Source organism: Stegodyphus dumicola, chromosome 9, assembly GCF_044657685.1.
Source record: "Stegodyphus dumicola isolate Sdum_Otavi_A_Nest chromosome 9, ASM4465768v1".
Lineage (NCBI taxonomy): Eukaryota > Metazoa > Arthropoda > Arachnida > Araneae > Eresidae > Stegodyphus > Stegodyphus dumicola.
This window is the reverse complement of record NC_140776.1, coordinates 49850579-49867166: the sequence shown is the minus strand read 5'-3', so window position 1 is coordinate 49867166 and position 16588 is coordinate 49850579. Positions and strand designations below refer to the sequence as shown.

The window sequence follows — 16588 nt, the reverse complement described above, 5'->3', positions numbered from 1 at the left end:
GACTGGAAGTTTATACACTTCGATTAGTATTTAATTCATTATGGCCAAAGACTGGAGGTTTATACATTTTGATTAGTGTTTAACTCATTATGATCAAGGACTGGAAGTTTATACACTTCGTTTTAGAATTTAACTCATTATCGCCAAGGACTGGAAGTTTATAACACTTCGAGATTAGTGTTTAACTCATTATGGCCAAGGACTCGAGCTGCGTTAAGAAAGCTATTTCGCACGAGACCTTTCTGAACCTTTCATAAGCTTTAAAAATGGCGAAATTCTCGACATTTTCTTCTAGCAGATAGATATGGAACCCAGAGGAAAGCACCAATATTCAGCGGCTTGGGTTTCACTCGGCCACTGGTTAGTAGTATATTTTGAAGTAATGCTTGCATATAATAGTAAATGTTTTCTTGTTTACAATATGTAAGCTTCAGAAAAAGACGGAAATATTTTCATGAAGCGTAAACCTGTTTTTAAACTTATTTTAGATATATCAATTAAAAGTCTCGAATCTTCCGGAATATCTTCGCAGCATAATTTTAATAGCAATTCAAAATACTACAACTGAATATCAACACTAGGAAAATAGCTCACCCCGTAGAATAATAACAGGACTGTAAGAGCAAAACTATTGTAATGTAAGCATATTACTATCCAGTTTATATGTACTTGATAAAAATAATATTGTAAAGCAGTTTAAATGATATTGAAAATCCAGTCAATGTGTAAATGAATTACAAGTTTAATTTTGATTATCTCAGTAAAAGTATTGTAAATATGAATTCATATAATGTCTAAATGTACACATAGCTGTCATGATTTTATGTACCTATCATATGTAACTTGTACAAGACAATGATTGTAATCAACATATCTATGCTTATACACAGGCCTTGTATGCCCATGTAATATTTATATGTATATTTTTACACGGAGGAAATTTTCCTTTCTGCCAGGATGACTACTAACACTGTAAGACTTTTACAACAAAGTCAGGTCAGTGGTTATCTCAGGCGGTGCTCAGTATAGAGCAACATATTTTATCTTTTGTTCTATCTACACTCGCAACGAACAGAGGAATAACTACATTTAATCGATATGATAGTATTAATTTTAATGATCTCCTTTCAAAGCAGGAAAGATTTACATTTAATCGATTTTCAGAACATTAATTTTAATCACACCTTTCTTTGCAGCCTATGATAAATACATGTTTTCAGTCTGTCTAGTCGGCTGTACCTTCTAAGCAGCAAGATATTAGCAGAACACACTTTCTAATGTATATTACTATTGTTTGTAGAATGTATTGAATATATTTATTTTAAGTTAAAAATATTACAAAATGTTACTGTATTCATCTAATTTTATTTATATTTCATTTCCCCTATCAACAACTCGAACAAGTGTTATTATTTTCGATTAGCGTTAATATCATTTTCATTAAGAGACAGATATCAGAATTGTCAGAACGTGTTTAAATCGACGATTTATAAAATCTTTCATTTACTTTTTATAATACAAATGTGGATTACTCTGTAGTGTAACAAAGCGAAGAATTTAAAAAGTTATTTTATCTCTGTTTCTTTACGGCATTTTGCAAACGAGGGACATTTAGTGTATCTCAAACGTGATAAATGAGTTTTTTAATACCTTATAGCAGACCTGAACTGAAAGAGTGTGAACTGCGAAACACATGTGAGAGGGTCGCGAAAATACTTTTAGTTTTAGTATAGTACAAATAGAGTTTTGTATTGAGGTATAAGTTGATTGATTTGTTGTTAATGATGATACTTAGTTATTATTACTCATTATTATAATCATTATCATACCTTTTTCTTATAAGATGCTATTTTATCTCTTTTTTTCCCTTTTAAATCAAATCGCAACTGTAGGATGTAAGTCTTGATTCTAAAATGTATGGAAAACATTGCTCTGTAAGAGTGGTCCTCAGATTGATTTGCTCCTTGTACCTCCGTCACCATTTCTGGAAAGAAGGATTCATCCCTCCTTTCCAGAACTAAAAAAATACATACTTACGAGCGATATTTTGAGAACGGTGCGATGACAGAACCATATGCGACCTAGTCGTGGTGGTTTAATATTGTTGCATTTCTACGGGTTCGTGTATTTGGAGTGAAAAAACTACGACAAACACGCTGAAAAAATCCGAAACACAGCATTCAGGCTATAACAGTGAAGACAGCTTCACGGCAAAGCACTCGAGCACAGCTCCCGGCTCGGTTCTTTGGAACTCAACGTACTCCCGATTCTTCACGCTACAACTCACGATGCACTCGACAATAGACTTGATAGCCTCAACGATGCATACTCAAGATGCACCAACTCGCAACCCACTGATGAGACACCTCGACACTAGACTCGGTGCACACTCTCGATGCACTTCACGATCCACACTCTCGATGCACTTCACGATCCACTGACGAGACACTAGACTGCTACTCCAGGCAAGGTTTCTATAGCTTTTGGACTGACTTCGAGAACATTCAAACTAAACCGGTAAGAATTCAGTCTAGAATGTTCTCCATTCGTCTATGGCATATTGCCAATTTTTTCTTCAAATGGGTGGTATAGTCGTAGTGGGGACGGTGATAGCAGATTTCATAATATTTTTGATTGTACGACGACGAGAACTTAGTAGAAAAGACACCAATTATTTTTCAATCTTGGCCAGAGAAGAGAATAGAAGATGCCTTGAATATGCTATGTAGTAAACTGAAGAGCACACCCAGCTCAATGGTTAAAACATTATTTTATTTTGAGAATATTGGGTTATTTTATTTATTTTATTTTGGAACAATTCTTTGGAAGCACATTTTGCAAACATCAGTAGCACAACGGGTGCCACCTACACCCCACAATATTATATACGCATATCACACCTTAAAGAACAGAAGGTAACACATAATACCTGTGAACGGGAATTATGTGGGCGTCACCAGGTGAGACCATGATGCACATTAAGAGCTGAAGTTATTTATAATCTCGTATCCTTTGTTACAAATATGGCCCACCAGCGGCCGAGCGGTAAAGTTGCTGAACACTGGTAGTTCGGTCCGAGGTTCGAATCCCGCGAACGGGCTGGCTGCATGGGCGTTTTCGTGGTTTTCCCCATGCGTAACGTGTATACGAGCCAGTTTCCCTTAGAAAGTCCTCCAAGAAAGCATCCCTTCCCTGAGACAGATAGCTCTTGTGTGCTTTGCCATAATTAAATACACCAACACCACCTTTGTTACAAACCTGAACAGTGATTCATGTAGAGTTTTCGCATTGAAGAGATAATGATGACGCAAAATGCTGCAATACAGATCCTTGAAGAGGAGATGTATTTAAAAATTTAAAAGCCTTCTTCCCATTAAGTTAGAAATTTGTTGCAATTAAACTTAATTTATTAGTAATTTTCGTTCAAATTTTTAAATTTTTATATACATTTATTTAGATTTAGATTATTTTCTAACATGCTTTATAAATTAAGCAATAAGAAGTATTTAAAATGTTGATAAATACCATAGCCTGAATAAAAGTAGTTTTTTATATTCATAAACTGAAGGTAAATTCTGAACAGCTATATAAAAGGCTGGAAACTATAAACCTCACGCGGGGGGGGGCTGGAATATACCCTCTGGTTGAGAATAATGGCTCTATAATACATTGAATGTAGAATTTTTTACTTTACTACTTTTGGTAATGATAACATTTTGTAGTACTTACACGCAGGAGCTGTATACTCAGTTCCTTTACATTTTACTCAAATGGAAATGTACTTCTTTTGAGTTTTGATTTTATTCAGTATTAAAAATTTAGTTTCATGTATCTGCGATAGCAAATAATTTTGCAATTTTAGTTCCTCGTAAGAAGTAAAGGAAATATCGCAATCGCGAAAATTTTGAGTATCATATTTTAACGAAAATATCCATTTTGACCACTCTCGTATCCATATGAACGATGTTTTTGTGTGACATCTCTTTTTCCAAAACGGATAAAAAATGGATTTAAAATGGATTCAGAAGAGATTTTTCATGACGTACGTACATATGAATGTATCTCGCATAACCCCAAAAACCAGTACACTCAGAATGTTGAAACTGTGTTTGCGGGACTGCTATAACATGTAGTTCTGCATTTACCCTTTGGTTTCAATCGGCAGCACCAAAAGTATATATATATACACACATATAAATTTGAATTTAAAAAATATTCTCTATTCGTAAAAAGCTAATATAAAATCTAATTAATTTAATTGCAAAAACAAATAAAAATAATAAATAAATAAATAAAAATTAAATTTTATTGCTGCGAACTAATTTAAAATATCATTTAAATTCTAAGAGCATACGTAAATTAACTGCACGCATCTAAAACCATGAAAAAATATATTATTCCAAAAAATTAAACTGCATAAGTGAATAATTGTTGAGCAGGCAAGAAACAGACTTATCAAGGGGAAGTTGCCCCCAAACTTAACTCTTCAGTTACTCAATTCGTGTTTCGTCAACCATATAGGCAAGGGTAAAAGTAAAATTCAAAACCAAAAGTAAAACCAAATGTGGTGAATTACTAAAAAAGAAAATTAAAATAGTGGAATTTTGAGAAATTAGCAAGAAAATTACCATAATTAAAATTAATTAAATGTCAATTAAGAGTAGAAAACCAATTAAGAGTAGAAAAGTAATTAAGAAACTCTTGCCTACTGGAAACTTCCCCTACACGAATTATGCATTTAAACCTAAAATAAACTATATACAATCTATCAAAAATAATAATAAAAAGGGTAGTAAATAGCAAGTTTTAATTTATCTTACCTAGAACAGATTTGAATTTATGAGAGGGTCTTGCATTTGCTAAACAAGGTGAAGTGAGTAGTTTGTTACTGCTAACTGTAGAAATAAAGGGCGCTAATACAATGTAAAGTTGAGTGTAAAGATGCTACCTGTGAGAGCTATTGTAAAAACCTAAGCTATCAACATTCACAATGTAAAATGTGAAATGCTTGTTTTGTGCGTAAAAATGTTGCTAACATTGAAGCATTAATAAAATGTGTGAAAGATTTTGAAAATGTTTTAGTAAAACAAATAAAATTAAAGTTCGAATAAACATTTTAAGTGAACTTTTAATATGACTTTGAATTAGAAAATTACAAATTGAAATCGAGAATTATGGTAATAATTTTTTTGTATTGGACTACATTATAAAACAGAAGTTCAATCAAAACTTTAACTAAATACTGGTCAATGGTAAGGAAAATTAGAAAAATTAGTTAAAAATCTTCATTTAATTCGGCTATAATTCAGACTTCTGAAAAGAGTTGGCCCTTCATTAGTAAAAGGAAAGAATCCAGTATTGAGAAAATATACATTTTTACAAAATTAATTAATAATTAATATTTACAAATAATCCCTTAACTCTTCAAAATCCTCATTACACTCCAGTTAAGGTTTAAGGTAATATTATCATACCATAACGAGTTAAAAAATTTAATGAGAAACATATCTCTAATAAAATTCGAGGAAATACGTTTAAATGAAATGCAGCAAAAATTGTGCATAATTTAATAGGCTGTACAAGGAAGTCATGTGGTGCCCACATCAGATTTTTTTTAATTTGGATTTATTTGTTTATAATTTAGTTTGTATACATTTGATATGTATTTACTTGTGTTTATTTTTTAACATATTTTGAGTCAATAATTTCGTCAATCTTGAATTTGAGGTCACTTTTTATTTGCATGTTTTATTTGTATATCGCTGCAGATTTTTTAGTTCCAGTTGAATCATTTAGTTGGTATAAAATCAATTGAAATAGAAATCTTAGGATAACTGAAATAGAACCGGAATTTTAAAAGGAAACCTACCCACAAGTCTTTGGCAACATTCAGCGATTTCTCGCAAATTTAACAGCATTCCAGAAGTTTCTGGAAACTTAGAAATGAATTTCTAGAAACATTTTCAAAGCATTAAGACAACATTTCTTGAAATTTTTATGAGTGCTTATCCTTTTCCTTGAACAATTCTGCAAGTTGGAGACTGTGAGCGGCAGTCTAGTAGTTAATGAGCTGGTTATTAGTTAGCTGGATTGAAAATCTTTCTGTGTTTTCAACTACTGATATTCTACTTATTGATTACTACCTTGAAATTAGATCAGCGAGCGATTTTATTGATATGATATTCCTTGCATATTATAGAGAATTTCGCCCTATCTCTATTTTCCCTATCTTAATTTAAATAAATAATTCTAATAATAACGCTAAATAATAATAATAATTCTAAAAGAAATAATAATAATAAAAATAAATGATTAATAACAATAATTTTAATAATAATAAAATTATACATAATAATAATAAAAAATAATAACTAAAATAAATAATTAATAATTATTATTAAATAATAATTTGATAATAATAAAATAATAATAATAACAACTCTAATAATAATAATAACAACTCTAATAATAATAATAATTCTAATAATAACTCTAATAAAAATTCTAAAGTAATAATAATAATTAAAATAAATAATTAATATTAATAATTAAATAGTAATTTTAATAATAATAAAATTATAATTAATAATATTAATAATAACTTAAATAAATAATTAAATATAATAATTAAATAATAATTTGAATAACAATAAAATAATAATAACGCTAATAATAATAATTAAATAATAATTTAAATAAGAAGAAAATAATAATTGATAATAATAGTAATTTAAATAAATAATTATTAATAATAATTAAATACTAATTTTAATAATAATAAACTAATAATTAATAATAATATAATATTAAATAATTCGCCCTATCTTAATTTAAATAATGATTCAAGTCTTCCTATTCATTTGGCCTAATTATTTAGGAAAATCTCTACGAAACCGTAAGCACACAACAATATTACTTTTACTGAAGAAAAAAAACTATATAAAAATATTTTATAATTTATTTCATTTAAAAAATATTTTAACGATAAGCTTTTCGTGAGTTAAGTAAAAACTTTATTTTTTTTTCTTAAGTGTAATATAAGGTTTACATACAATAAATAACTAACCTAAGAAGGTTAGATAAACTAAAATACTGCTCAATTAATCTCTTTAAACTTATTTAATAACTGCAATGTTACATCGTAGCTGAAGAAAAAGGAAGTAGAATAATCAAGTCGAAGCATAAAAAAGAGAGGACTCGCATAAAATGCGTTTTGATCTTTTTAGTATTTTGTAGCCAGCGTTTTCGTGAGTTTTACTGCCAGTTGTTTGGCATTTGGGAAGTTTCCAGCCATAAGTTTAAAATACGTTTGGCTTGCCGTCTCAGCCAGAAAAGTTTGAAGTCTTTTAGGAAATTGATTGGGTTATTTTGAAAGCTCTCAAAAGCCTTGCCTGTTTTTTGTGAGGATGGAGAAAATGTTTTTTTCCATGGGAAGATAAAAATTTTGTTTTGAAAATAAAAATATTTATGCAGTTGATTCACTCTGAAAGCAATCCTTTGCATTGAAATATTCTAGGATATACTTAAAAAATGGCACTCTTCTCATTCTATATTTATTTATATTGTTACGTTATACATTTATTTTTTTTTACGTTCCATAAATATTTTCAAAAAAGATGTTAGTATTAATAGTTTTGAAGTCATTTTTAAAAACATGATGTCTTTAATATGCTAAAAAATGTATGAATTTTAACATTATTTAGGATTTTTAATTCCAAATCGTTTTCATTTCTTTTATTAAGTAATGAAGAATCTGTATGTATGTAGATACATATTGTTGAAAAATGACGACACATTCTCCATTCCCTGTCAACCATTTGCCACAGTTCGTCTTCTGAGTGCGGCAGTGCCAGGGTCTGCAAATGGCGTCCAACCACATCCTAAATGTGTTCGATTGTGAGAGATCAGGAGAGAACGGTGGCCAGGTAAGCATCTGTGGACCTCGCAGAGCACATAATGCGAGCAGCGTTGGGTCGGGCTTTATCCTACTGATAAAGGGACTGGGTACTCCTGAAAGTAGATGAGTGTCGGCGGCAGCACATCATCCACGTTTCTTTGGGCCGTTATTGTGTACTGAATACGAACTAGAGGTGACTTGGAATCAAACGAAATTGCATCCCAAACCAAGATGCCGCGTTCTCACACTATAATTGGAGAAACAGAAGCGTAACTCATCTGAAAACCAGACCTTGTGACATTCCGTCGTCCACATCACTCGAGCCCACCATCATTGCAGACATTGGCGCCTATGATGTGAGATCAATGGCAGTCGTCTTAACGGACGCCACGAGTGCAGACCATTAGCCACCAATCGACGGCAAATGGTTCTGGTCGATATGGGAACATTCAGGGTATCTTAAACATGCTGCAGAATGGAGGTAGAAATGGCTTGCGTGTGCGCCACCGCTTGTCGGCGGATGCGCCAGTTCACGCGTGCTGACGTTACTCTGGCTGCATTCTGGCTCACCCCTCAAACTTGCCACATTTCCTTGTTAACCGGTCCTTCTGATTCCGATCACTATGACCCTTGTAAAATCGTCTGTTTGCTGGAGCTGCCTCCGTTGACGACGGCCTGGCATTCTCTGCTAGTACACGCGTCCTCTGGGACAAGAACAAATTTTCTACGATAATTTCACTAAAAGAAAATTGAACATTGAGAATTGAACATTCTGCAGGTTAATTCCATTATATCTTCTTCAACGTGCGCTAGAGAGCTACGCATTCTACATCATTCGCCCAACTCGGTGACGTAAATTGAAATGAAACGTGATTGAAATTTGCATAATTTCCAGGCCACTCCTTCTTGGTGTTGCATTTTCAATGTCAGGTAGTGTATTTATTTACATCTGTAAGCCTCGTCGAATACTTCGTGGAACACAAGGAGTTTCGCATTTGCATTTTTAGTAAAAGTAGGCCAACCAGCGTCCGAGCGGTAAAGTCGCTGAATGCTGGTAGTTCGGGGCGAGGTTCGAATCCCGCGAACGGGCTGGCTACATGGGTGTTTTCGTGGTTTTCCCCATGTGTAACGTGTATACGAGCCAGTTTCCCTTAGAAAGTCCTCCACGAAGGCATCCCTCCCATTAGGCAGATAGCCCTAGTGTGCTTTGCCATAATTAAATACACCAACACCAACTTAGTAAAAGTAAATAAACGCTATATGCAATATTGTAAAATGTGTTCACTTCTTCGCTCCTTACACTTTTCCCTCTGGAGTTATTTATTTTTAAAATCTCTAGTTGTCTTACATACAATGCCTCAAAATAATGTTTAAATTTTTTTAATGTTAATAACAGAAGAATCAATAAAATTCATCTGACTTCACATTTTGTACCTGAAACTACAACATCTGAATTTAATGTGTATTATAAGCGCTAATACTACTACATCTCAATTTAGCGTGTGTTATAAGCGCATGTTGACATTCTCTTCTTATCAGTTTTGCTACCCAGAAAGCAGGCATCATAGTAAATTTAAATAAAAGAAGTGAATATGAGTTCTTGTCATGCAACAAATGTGCGTTTCAAACTATTATAAGGAAACAGGAAAATGTAAGAGATGCAAAGACGATAGAGAACATAATTTGATACTACTTCTCATTTACATGTAACAGTTGCAAGATTAGATGACAAATTCGAGGTGAAAGGAACTGTGCGTGATCTGAAGAAGGGATGAGAATAACAATGGGGATAGTGTTACAGGTTTTCAGTCAGGTTCGACAGAAAACTACGAACACGAGGAACACGGATGATACGATATAATGCATACGATTAAAATTATTTGTGTCCCCGCCCAGTTAAAAATCATATTCGCTTTATCAACACAAGAGGGCGTTAGCCCCAATGGGCTATTAGTCTCGAAACGAGATTTTCTCTAAATGTCTGAATTAATTGCCACGAAATGCAATCGCCTGTATTACTTTTAAAGAAATTAAATAATAAAGAATCGGCATTAATATATGCTAGTTCCTCACACTGGAGAAAAATAACGGTACCTAGGGCCATCAAAAGTTGAATAACGTAGTCCTCCACCCGAACATCTGCACATGGAAACTCCAATTTTGAATTTCGAATTTTAAATTTCATGTTTTGTAAACTTTTAAATAATTTTTAACAAACCCATTTATTTGAAAGCGAGCATTGGCAACACTGTACGAAAAAAAACATTTTTATTTCTAGCGCACGAGACTGTCTATCGGAAATTCTGATCATATGCTTTTTTTAACGTGTTGAGATTTTACTGTGGAACCAAATTTTATCTGGCGTAAGCGCCAAGAACGTGATATTTAATAAATAAAGTAAACACACAAAATGTTTTATAAAGCTATTTATTGCATGCTTTCAGGGCTGGATATTTTTTTAGCTTTTCCTATGCTGTAAGGAAATTTGTAACTACTTTTAGAAAATAATATTTTAAATTTGAACTAATAGAAAATTTCAAACAAGCAATTTTCTCTTGTATTTTTTATGCTTTTTATTCGTGTAAATAAGTAAAAAATACTAAAATATTTAAAACGAATTTTTGAAAGTTTTGTTTAAAATTCTAAATTGTGCTGCTTTTTTAAAATTATAGATGAGTATTATAGCACAGTTTCTATAAAGGAATTTTATTTCAATTATATTTCATAATACATCATAATGATAAACACTTTTGACTAACAATTAAAAGACCAAAAAAAAAAAAGCTTTGTTTTTACATCTTAGTAAGAAAACTGAACCTTGACATGATAAACTGAGAGGAAGAAAACTGAAAATAAATAAATAAAAAGATTCAGATTTTCTATTACGCCAAACGGGTTTTTTTTTTAATATTTTGTGTGTTACCTTTATTTATTAAATATCATTTCTTCGCACTTAAACCATAAAATTCAATTCAACAGCAATATCGCAAAACAATTTTAAAATTAGCATAACTATAGAATTTCCGATACACAGTCTCGTGCAATAGAGATAAAAATTCTTTTTTTTTTTTTTTTTTTCCGTACAGTGCTGCCGCTTTGAAATCGTTCAGTTTGTTAATCAAAATTCGTTAAATTGTTACAAAATATGAAATCGATAATAAAACAAATTTCAAATTCAAAATTAGGGCTTCCAGATGCCCATATACGGTGGAAGATTACGTTAATCAAAATTTGATGGCTCTAGGTACCGTTGTTTTATCACAATGCGAGAAACATTTATGCGGAAGCATTTATGCGGATTCTTCATCATTAAATTTTTTTAAATATAGCATAGGGCGATAATATTTGGTGGCAACAATTTGAAAAGTGAACCGACATCTAAAGTTTTCAACGCAAAATGCCAAAATGAAATTAATAGCCTTTCTAGGCTAACGCCGTTTGTGCTAAAAGGTTTTACGAAACATTAAAAGATATCGAGAAAAATAAAATTTTAAAATTGCGTTTAAAGAAAAAGGAATTTTAAGAACGCAGGTTAAAATAAAAGCCGTTATACAATATATTAACCTGTAGTTTATTTTCAAAATTTAAAATAATTTACATAAATGGATTCGTTTTTACGTTGGTGTCTGATTTTCAATCTAGTCACATTACTCCCTCTAAACATCTTTTTTTCCTTGGATTACATCGGTTGCATATCTTGTGACTTGCAAAACTTCACGTTTCTGTCTGTATTATCTTCATTGCGAAAACATAGATTATTCTTAAAATGTAACTGTTCCAATGATTATGTGACTATCCCACTTGCGATGGACATGTTATTTTTGAAATTTCCATTTCACGATGTGTTAAATATAAGCAAGCATAATGTAGCGTGCATTATTTCAAGAATTTATACAATTAAACACTAAATATCCAATGCGAAATTCTCTTCAGAAAATTAAGAAATTTGTACGTCAGTAAAGGTAAACTTTTCAAAGTTTTGACTCCAACATTTAAAAAATTTTTTAGATTAAGATTCGAAAGATTCAAGACGAAAAAAGGTGCAAAAATTCAAATTTTCGAATATGGAATTTTTTCAAAATTCGTGGAATTCGAAAATGCAATGTCCCATTCCATAGAAAATAGAAGATATTATTCAGTAAAGCATTGGGAAAAAATAATAAAATATTTAATAAACATAATTTTCAATTCAAAGTATGAAACGGGCATACTGGCGTTTTGACTAAATTTATAAAAACCCTGTAACTTCAATAATTTCGAAGAAAATGTTCTTGCGAATATACCCGATCCCATCGTGCAAGAATATTACTTTCATACCCAGCTATGCCAGGAATTATATTAGAGTTTTGGCATAATTCGTGCGAAGAACAAATTACATAGGATAGAAGTTATTTAAAAATAAATAAATAAAAAGTTAGTAACAAATAAATAAGCAAAAAAATAACAGGGGAAGGGTAAAGGCAGTGAAACGGTGCAAGAACGTTGAAACGCGAACCATCTTACTACAGGTTCTGTACTCCTGGCCTTGAACTCGCTTTGGTTAAGTGACATCAAAGAGCGAGAATCACCTCAACCATAATAATGAAGTCCTTTTTACTACGGGCACTTTCTTGCAGGCAGGTCTGAAAACACGTGATCGTGACGTTCGATGGTTTCTTAAGAACACTCTAGCTACTAGAAACCGAATAACTTTAGAGTTGCAACTTACGCGTACTTTTTTTTTTACTAATGTTCAAGTTCTACCGCGGTTACCTATTTTCGATTTTTCACGCGAATTTTTTACTAACTTTTTAACATATAATTATACGAAAATCATTTAACTTTATATAACTTTATTTACTATACCATTTAATACCTAGCTATAATTATAGCTAGGAATAGAGCTACTTTAGTTTTAAATAAAGAAGCAAAAAAAAAAAAAAAAAAAAAAATGTTGATTATTTTATCGCTTAAACTTTCATTTTTCTTTTCAGCAACCGAAAGAGGCTTTCATTTATTATTGCTTTCCCATTTTATTGTAAATAGGGTTGATTCAAAATATTTATAAACTGGCACCGAAAGCAATGCTATTACTAATTCACGTACGAAAAGTTATGTTATTGATTTAGCTTATTAGGAAGTATACTGCTATAATTTTAATGGCATTTAACTGCAATTATTACCTTCGCCAAGAATCGAACACGGACTCTGGAATACGCACCCAGCGTGCTGACTACTACACTACGAAGGCATGCTAAGAAGGCGGGGAAAATACCTTATAAATATTTTTAAAAAATAATATTCAGGTACAGATATCAATACCATGGACACCCTTGGACAGTTAAGGGGAATCGGGCTTCGCCCACACTTTGGTACCATCGACACCCATCATAAGGACCTCGACCACTCACACACACAATGGCTGCAGACTGAAAGCAGTTCGTAGGGAATGGTCAAATCCTTCTATCATTTAGCCATGTTATTACGAAGAATATTGCCCAGGCTCATAACTAAATGTATATCGATATTACAACCGCGAGAAAGGAGGAACGACTGCCACAAATAACCAAGTTTTACGCGAGAATCGAAACCGCACCTACGATCTCCACGCAGCCTTCGCTCACTATACCTTAGAGGGCAATGTAAGGAAATTCGAATTTCGAACATATGCAAACCAAAGTGTGTCCACCGGACTTCATTTATACGTATTTTAATCTTTTATCTCCTGTAAATTTCAGTATCGGTTTAACACAGATAAATGAACTTTTTTTTTTTTTTTTTTGATCCTCTTTTACCAAACAATTCAAAACAGAAAGCGCTTCACCCCACTCAATTTTCTCAGCAAAAATCAGATATTTCCGTTATTAGACTTTATCCCAGCCTAATTAGATGACACGACAATAGGTAAATTATTTTGCAGAAATGTCGAGTACGCGTACTATTTTCAGTCCTTTTCAAATTGGGGCAAAACTCACGCATACACATATTATTTGCTTGATCCATATGGTAAAAAAGGATAATATTTTTTACGTCTCATTTTTTCGTTGAAGCAGAAAATGCATAATGATGTTTTTATTGTGGTTACAACATGTTAGCAACGGCACAATGCTGCAAATTGTGCACAAAAAAAAAAAAAAAAAAAAAAAAAAAAAAAAAAAAAAAAAGAAAAAAGAAAACAATAAATAAATAAATAAAACTCACTGTAAACGGTTTATGATAATGAGTTAATATACTCCCTTTAGAATATTTTTAAAAAGGTCTATCTATACTGTGCCAGTTTTAGATAAACGAAATTTAGAATGCAAGAAACAAATTTTAATTGTTTTCAACTTTTTTTATTTTAAGAGTTTCTAACAGTAAAGCAGAAAAACATGTGCAGACAATTGCAGTTTATACGAGTATAATCCGCCAACAGATGGCGTTGTAAGAAAGCCATCGTACGAAGCCGCAAAATTGACCAGCTTTAGATAAGATAACGCGAACGAATATAATATAATGGCCCGGTGTTATAATTCCCCCAGCTTTTTAAAGCTAAATAAATATAAGCAAATAATTAATTAGCCTGAAGAGGAGATTTGTCCGGAAGGGCTATTAATTTCGCTTTGGCATTTAGCGTTGATTCACTATAAACGGCGAATCACTTTTTAAATTGTTGCCACCAAATATTAGAGCCCTGCATTATATTAAAAATAAATACTGAAGAATCTGCATAAATGTATGTATCTTTGTCGCATTGTGATAAAACAACGGTACCTACAGACGTCAAATTTTGAATAACGTTCGTCTCCACCCGGATATGGGCATCTGGAAGGCCAAATTTGGAACTTCGAATTTGTTTTATTATCTGTTTCATATTTTGTAAAGCATTTATGAGTTTTTGATTAGGAAAGTAACCGATTTCAAAGTGAACAATGGCTGCACTGTACGATAAAAAAAAAAAAAAAAAAGACATCTTTATCTCTAACGCGCGAGACTGTATATCGAAAATTCTAAAGAGCTCATTTAATTATTTTGCGATATTGGTTTTGAACTAAATTTCATGGTTTAAGTGTGAACAGCATGATATCTAATAACTAAAAGTAACACACGAAACGTTAAAAAAAAAAAAAAAAGGATCCTTTGGGGTAATAGAAAATCTGGAAGCTTTCAAATTGTTTTCGTTATAAACTTACTTTAATAATGATGTGTGTCGTTCTGATATGTCAAGCTAGATCACCTCTTGAACAGTTGCTACATAATTAAAATTCATTAAATTTTGCAGCTAGTTTTGAAGATAAAGTAGCTGCTGCGCAGCCAGTTACAGTTGCCGCGAACCAAATACTAAGGTTATTCACACTTGTTTTGGCCGATTTTCGTTGCATTTACAGAAATCTTTTACCTAAAGTTTTTGTGTTTTAAATGTTCCATTTGATAACACCTATTGTTCATTAGCTTTCTACTCCGTAATTTCCGAAACCTTAAAGTTTTTTTTTAGGTAGCGGAAGTTATATTTTATCCCATTCTTCTTGAACAGCTCTCCAAAGTCGAAGGAGGGTTGTAGGTCGACGTCAGAAAATCCGCCTTTTAAAAGTTCAGAAGCGCAAAAATCCGTGGATAATATATCAGGATATTTAGCAGGGATATGAGTGAAGAGTTATGGCCTTGATACACGTTTCTTGTTCCATTTTTCCAGAAAATTAACAGAGGATTTTGACATGCGGCTGCTTGCTTTGTCTTGATGCAGCTCTACTGATAGCACTGTGGGTAAAGAGAAGGTAATTTCATATTTGAAAAAGTGGGTGTAAAATTTGTTCGTTATAAGATGTAGACTTGACCTTAAGAGTTTTCTGAACTCTCTTTAATTTTTATTTGTCGTTATATGTAACCAGCAACAATCTTAAATCCCTTTGAAAAACGTTCTTTAGATTCTTTGTTCCATGTTCTAAGATTTGTTTCCTTCTCTATGATGATAATAAATGGATCTCTTTTTATTGGGGTCTTTTAAATATACTCCAAAAATCATCTATTCTGACAACATTTTTTGCGTTTTTGTTTGGATAAATGTTTCTAATAAAGAATTCTGCAACGCGTTCTGCTTTCGGCGATATGTCGCGGAGAAGGACGATGCACGTTACGTTTTTTCGCATTTTCAAGCTTCAAACCAACATTAATCACTTTGTTTAGAGTTGACAGTGAGTATTTTAATGATTATGCAAGTGTCCTTTGACTTGGAAGATTTTCTTTTAACATTAAAGTTCTTACCTTTGCAGCATTCGAAACATCCGTTTTTTTCCTTGGATATATATTTTGAACAATGTTTCTCCTTGAAGCCAAACTTTGACGTTTTTTCCCTTTCTTATTAGCAATATTATCGTTCGTTGCTTTAAATACCGAAAACTCGTGGCCTTTCACAACATTTTTTAATAACTAAATACGAATAATTTCTTTCGGAAAGAGCACAAAGATAACTCTTTCCGTCCATTGCTTCTTTAAAAGCGCCATTTTGCATGAAAACAAAATTGTCGAACAGCAGACGAGAATTTACAGTTTCAGAAATATAGTTGACGTTAAAAACATTTCCAAGCAGGCAATTTTTTATACCAAAGCAAAGTCGTCTAAAAATTGTGCGAAAAACCTCTGTATTAGATGAATGTGTGTTTGTACTTGATCTACTTCTTCTTACAAGTGTCTTATGTACTAGATCACTAGTACAATATATTTCGATGTATCTTC

General features: G+C 32.1%; 1 long non-coding RNA gene across 1 annotated transcript in view; it reads right to left on the bottom strand.

Annotated features, from left to right (window-relative positions):
• Positions 1-16588, bottom strand: part of LOC146995341 (uncharacterized) — a 470439-nt gene that overhangs the window by 297650 nt on the left and 156201 nt on the right. The gene's annotated exons all lie outside the window — the stretch shown is intronic.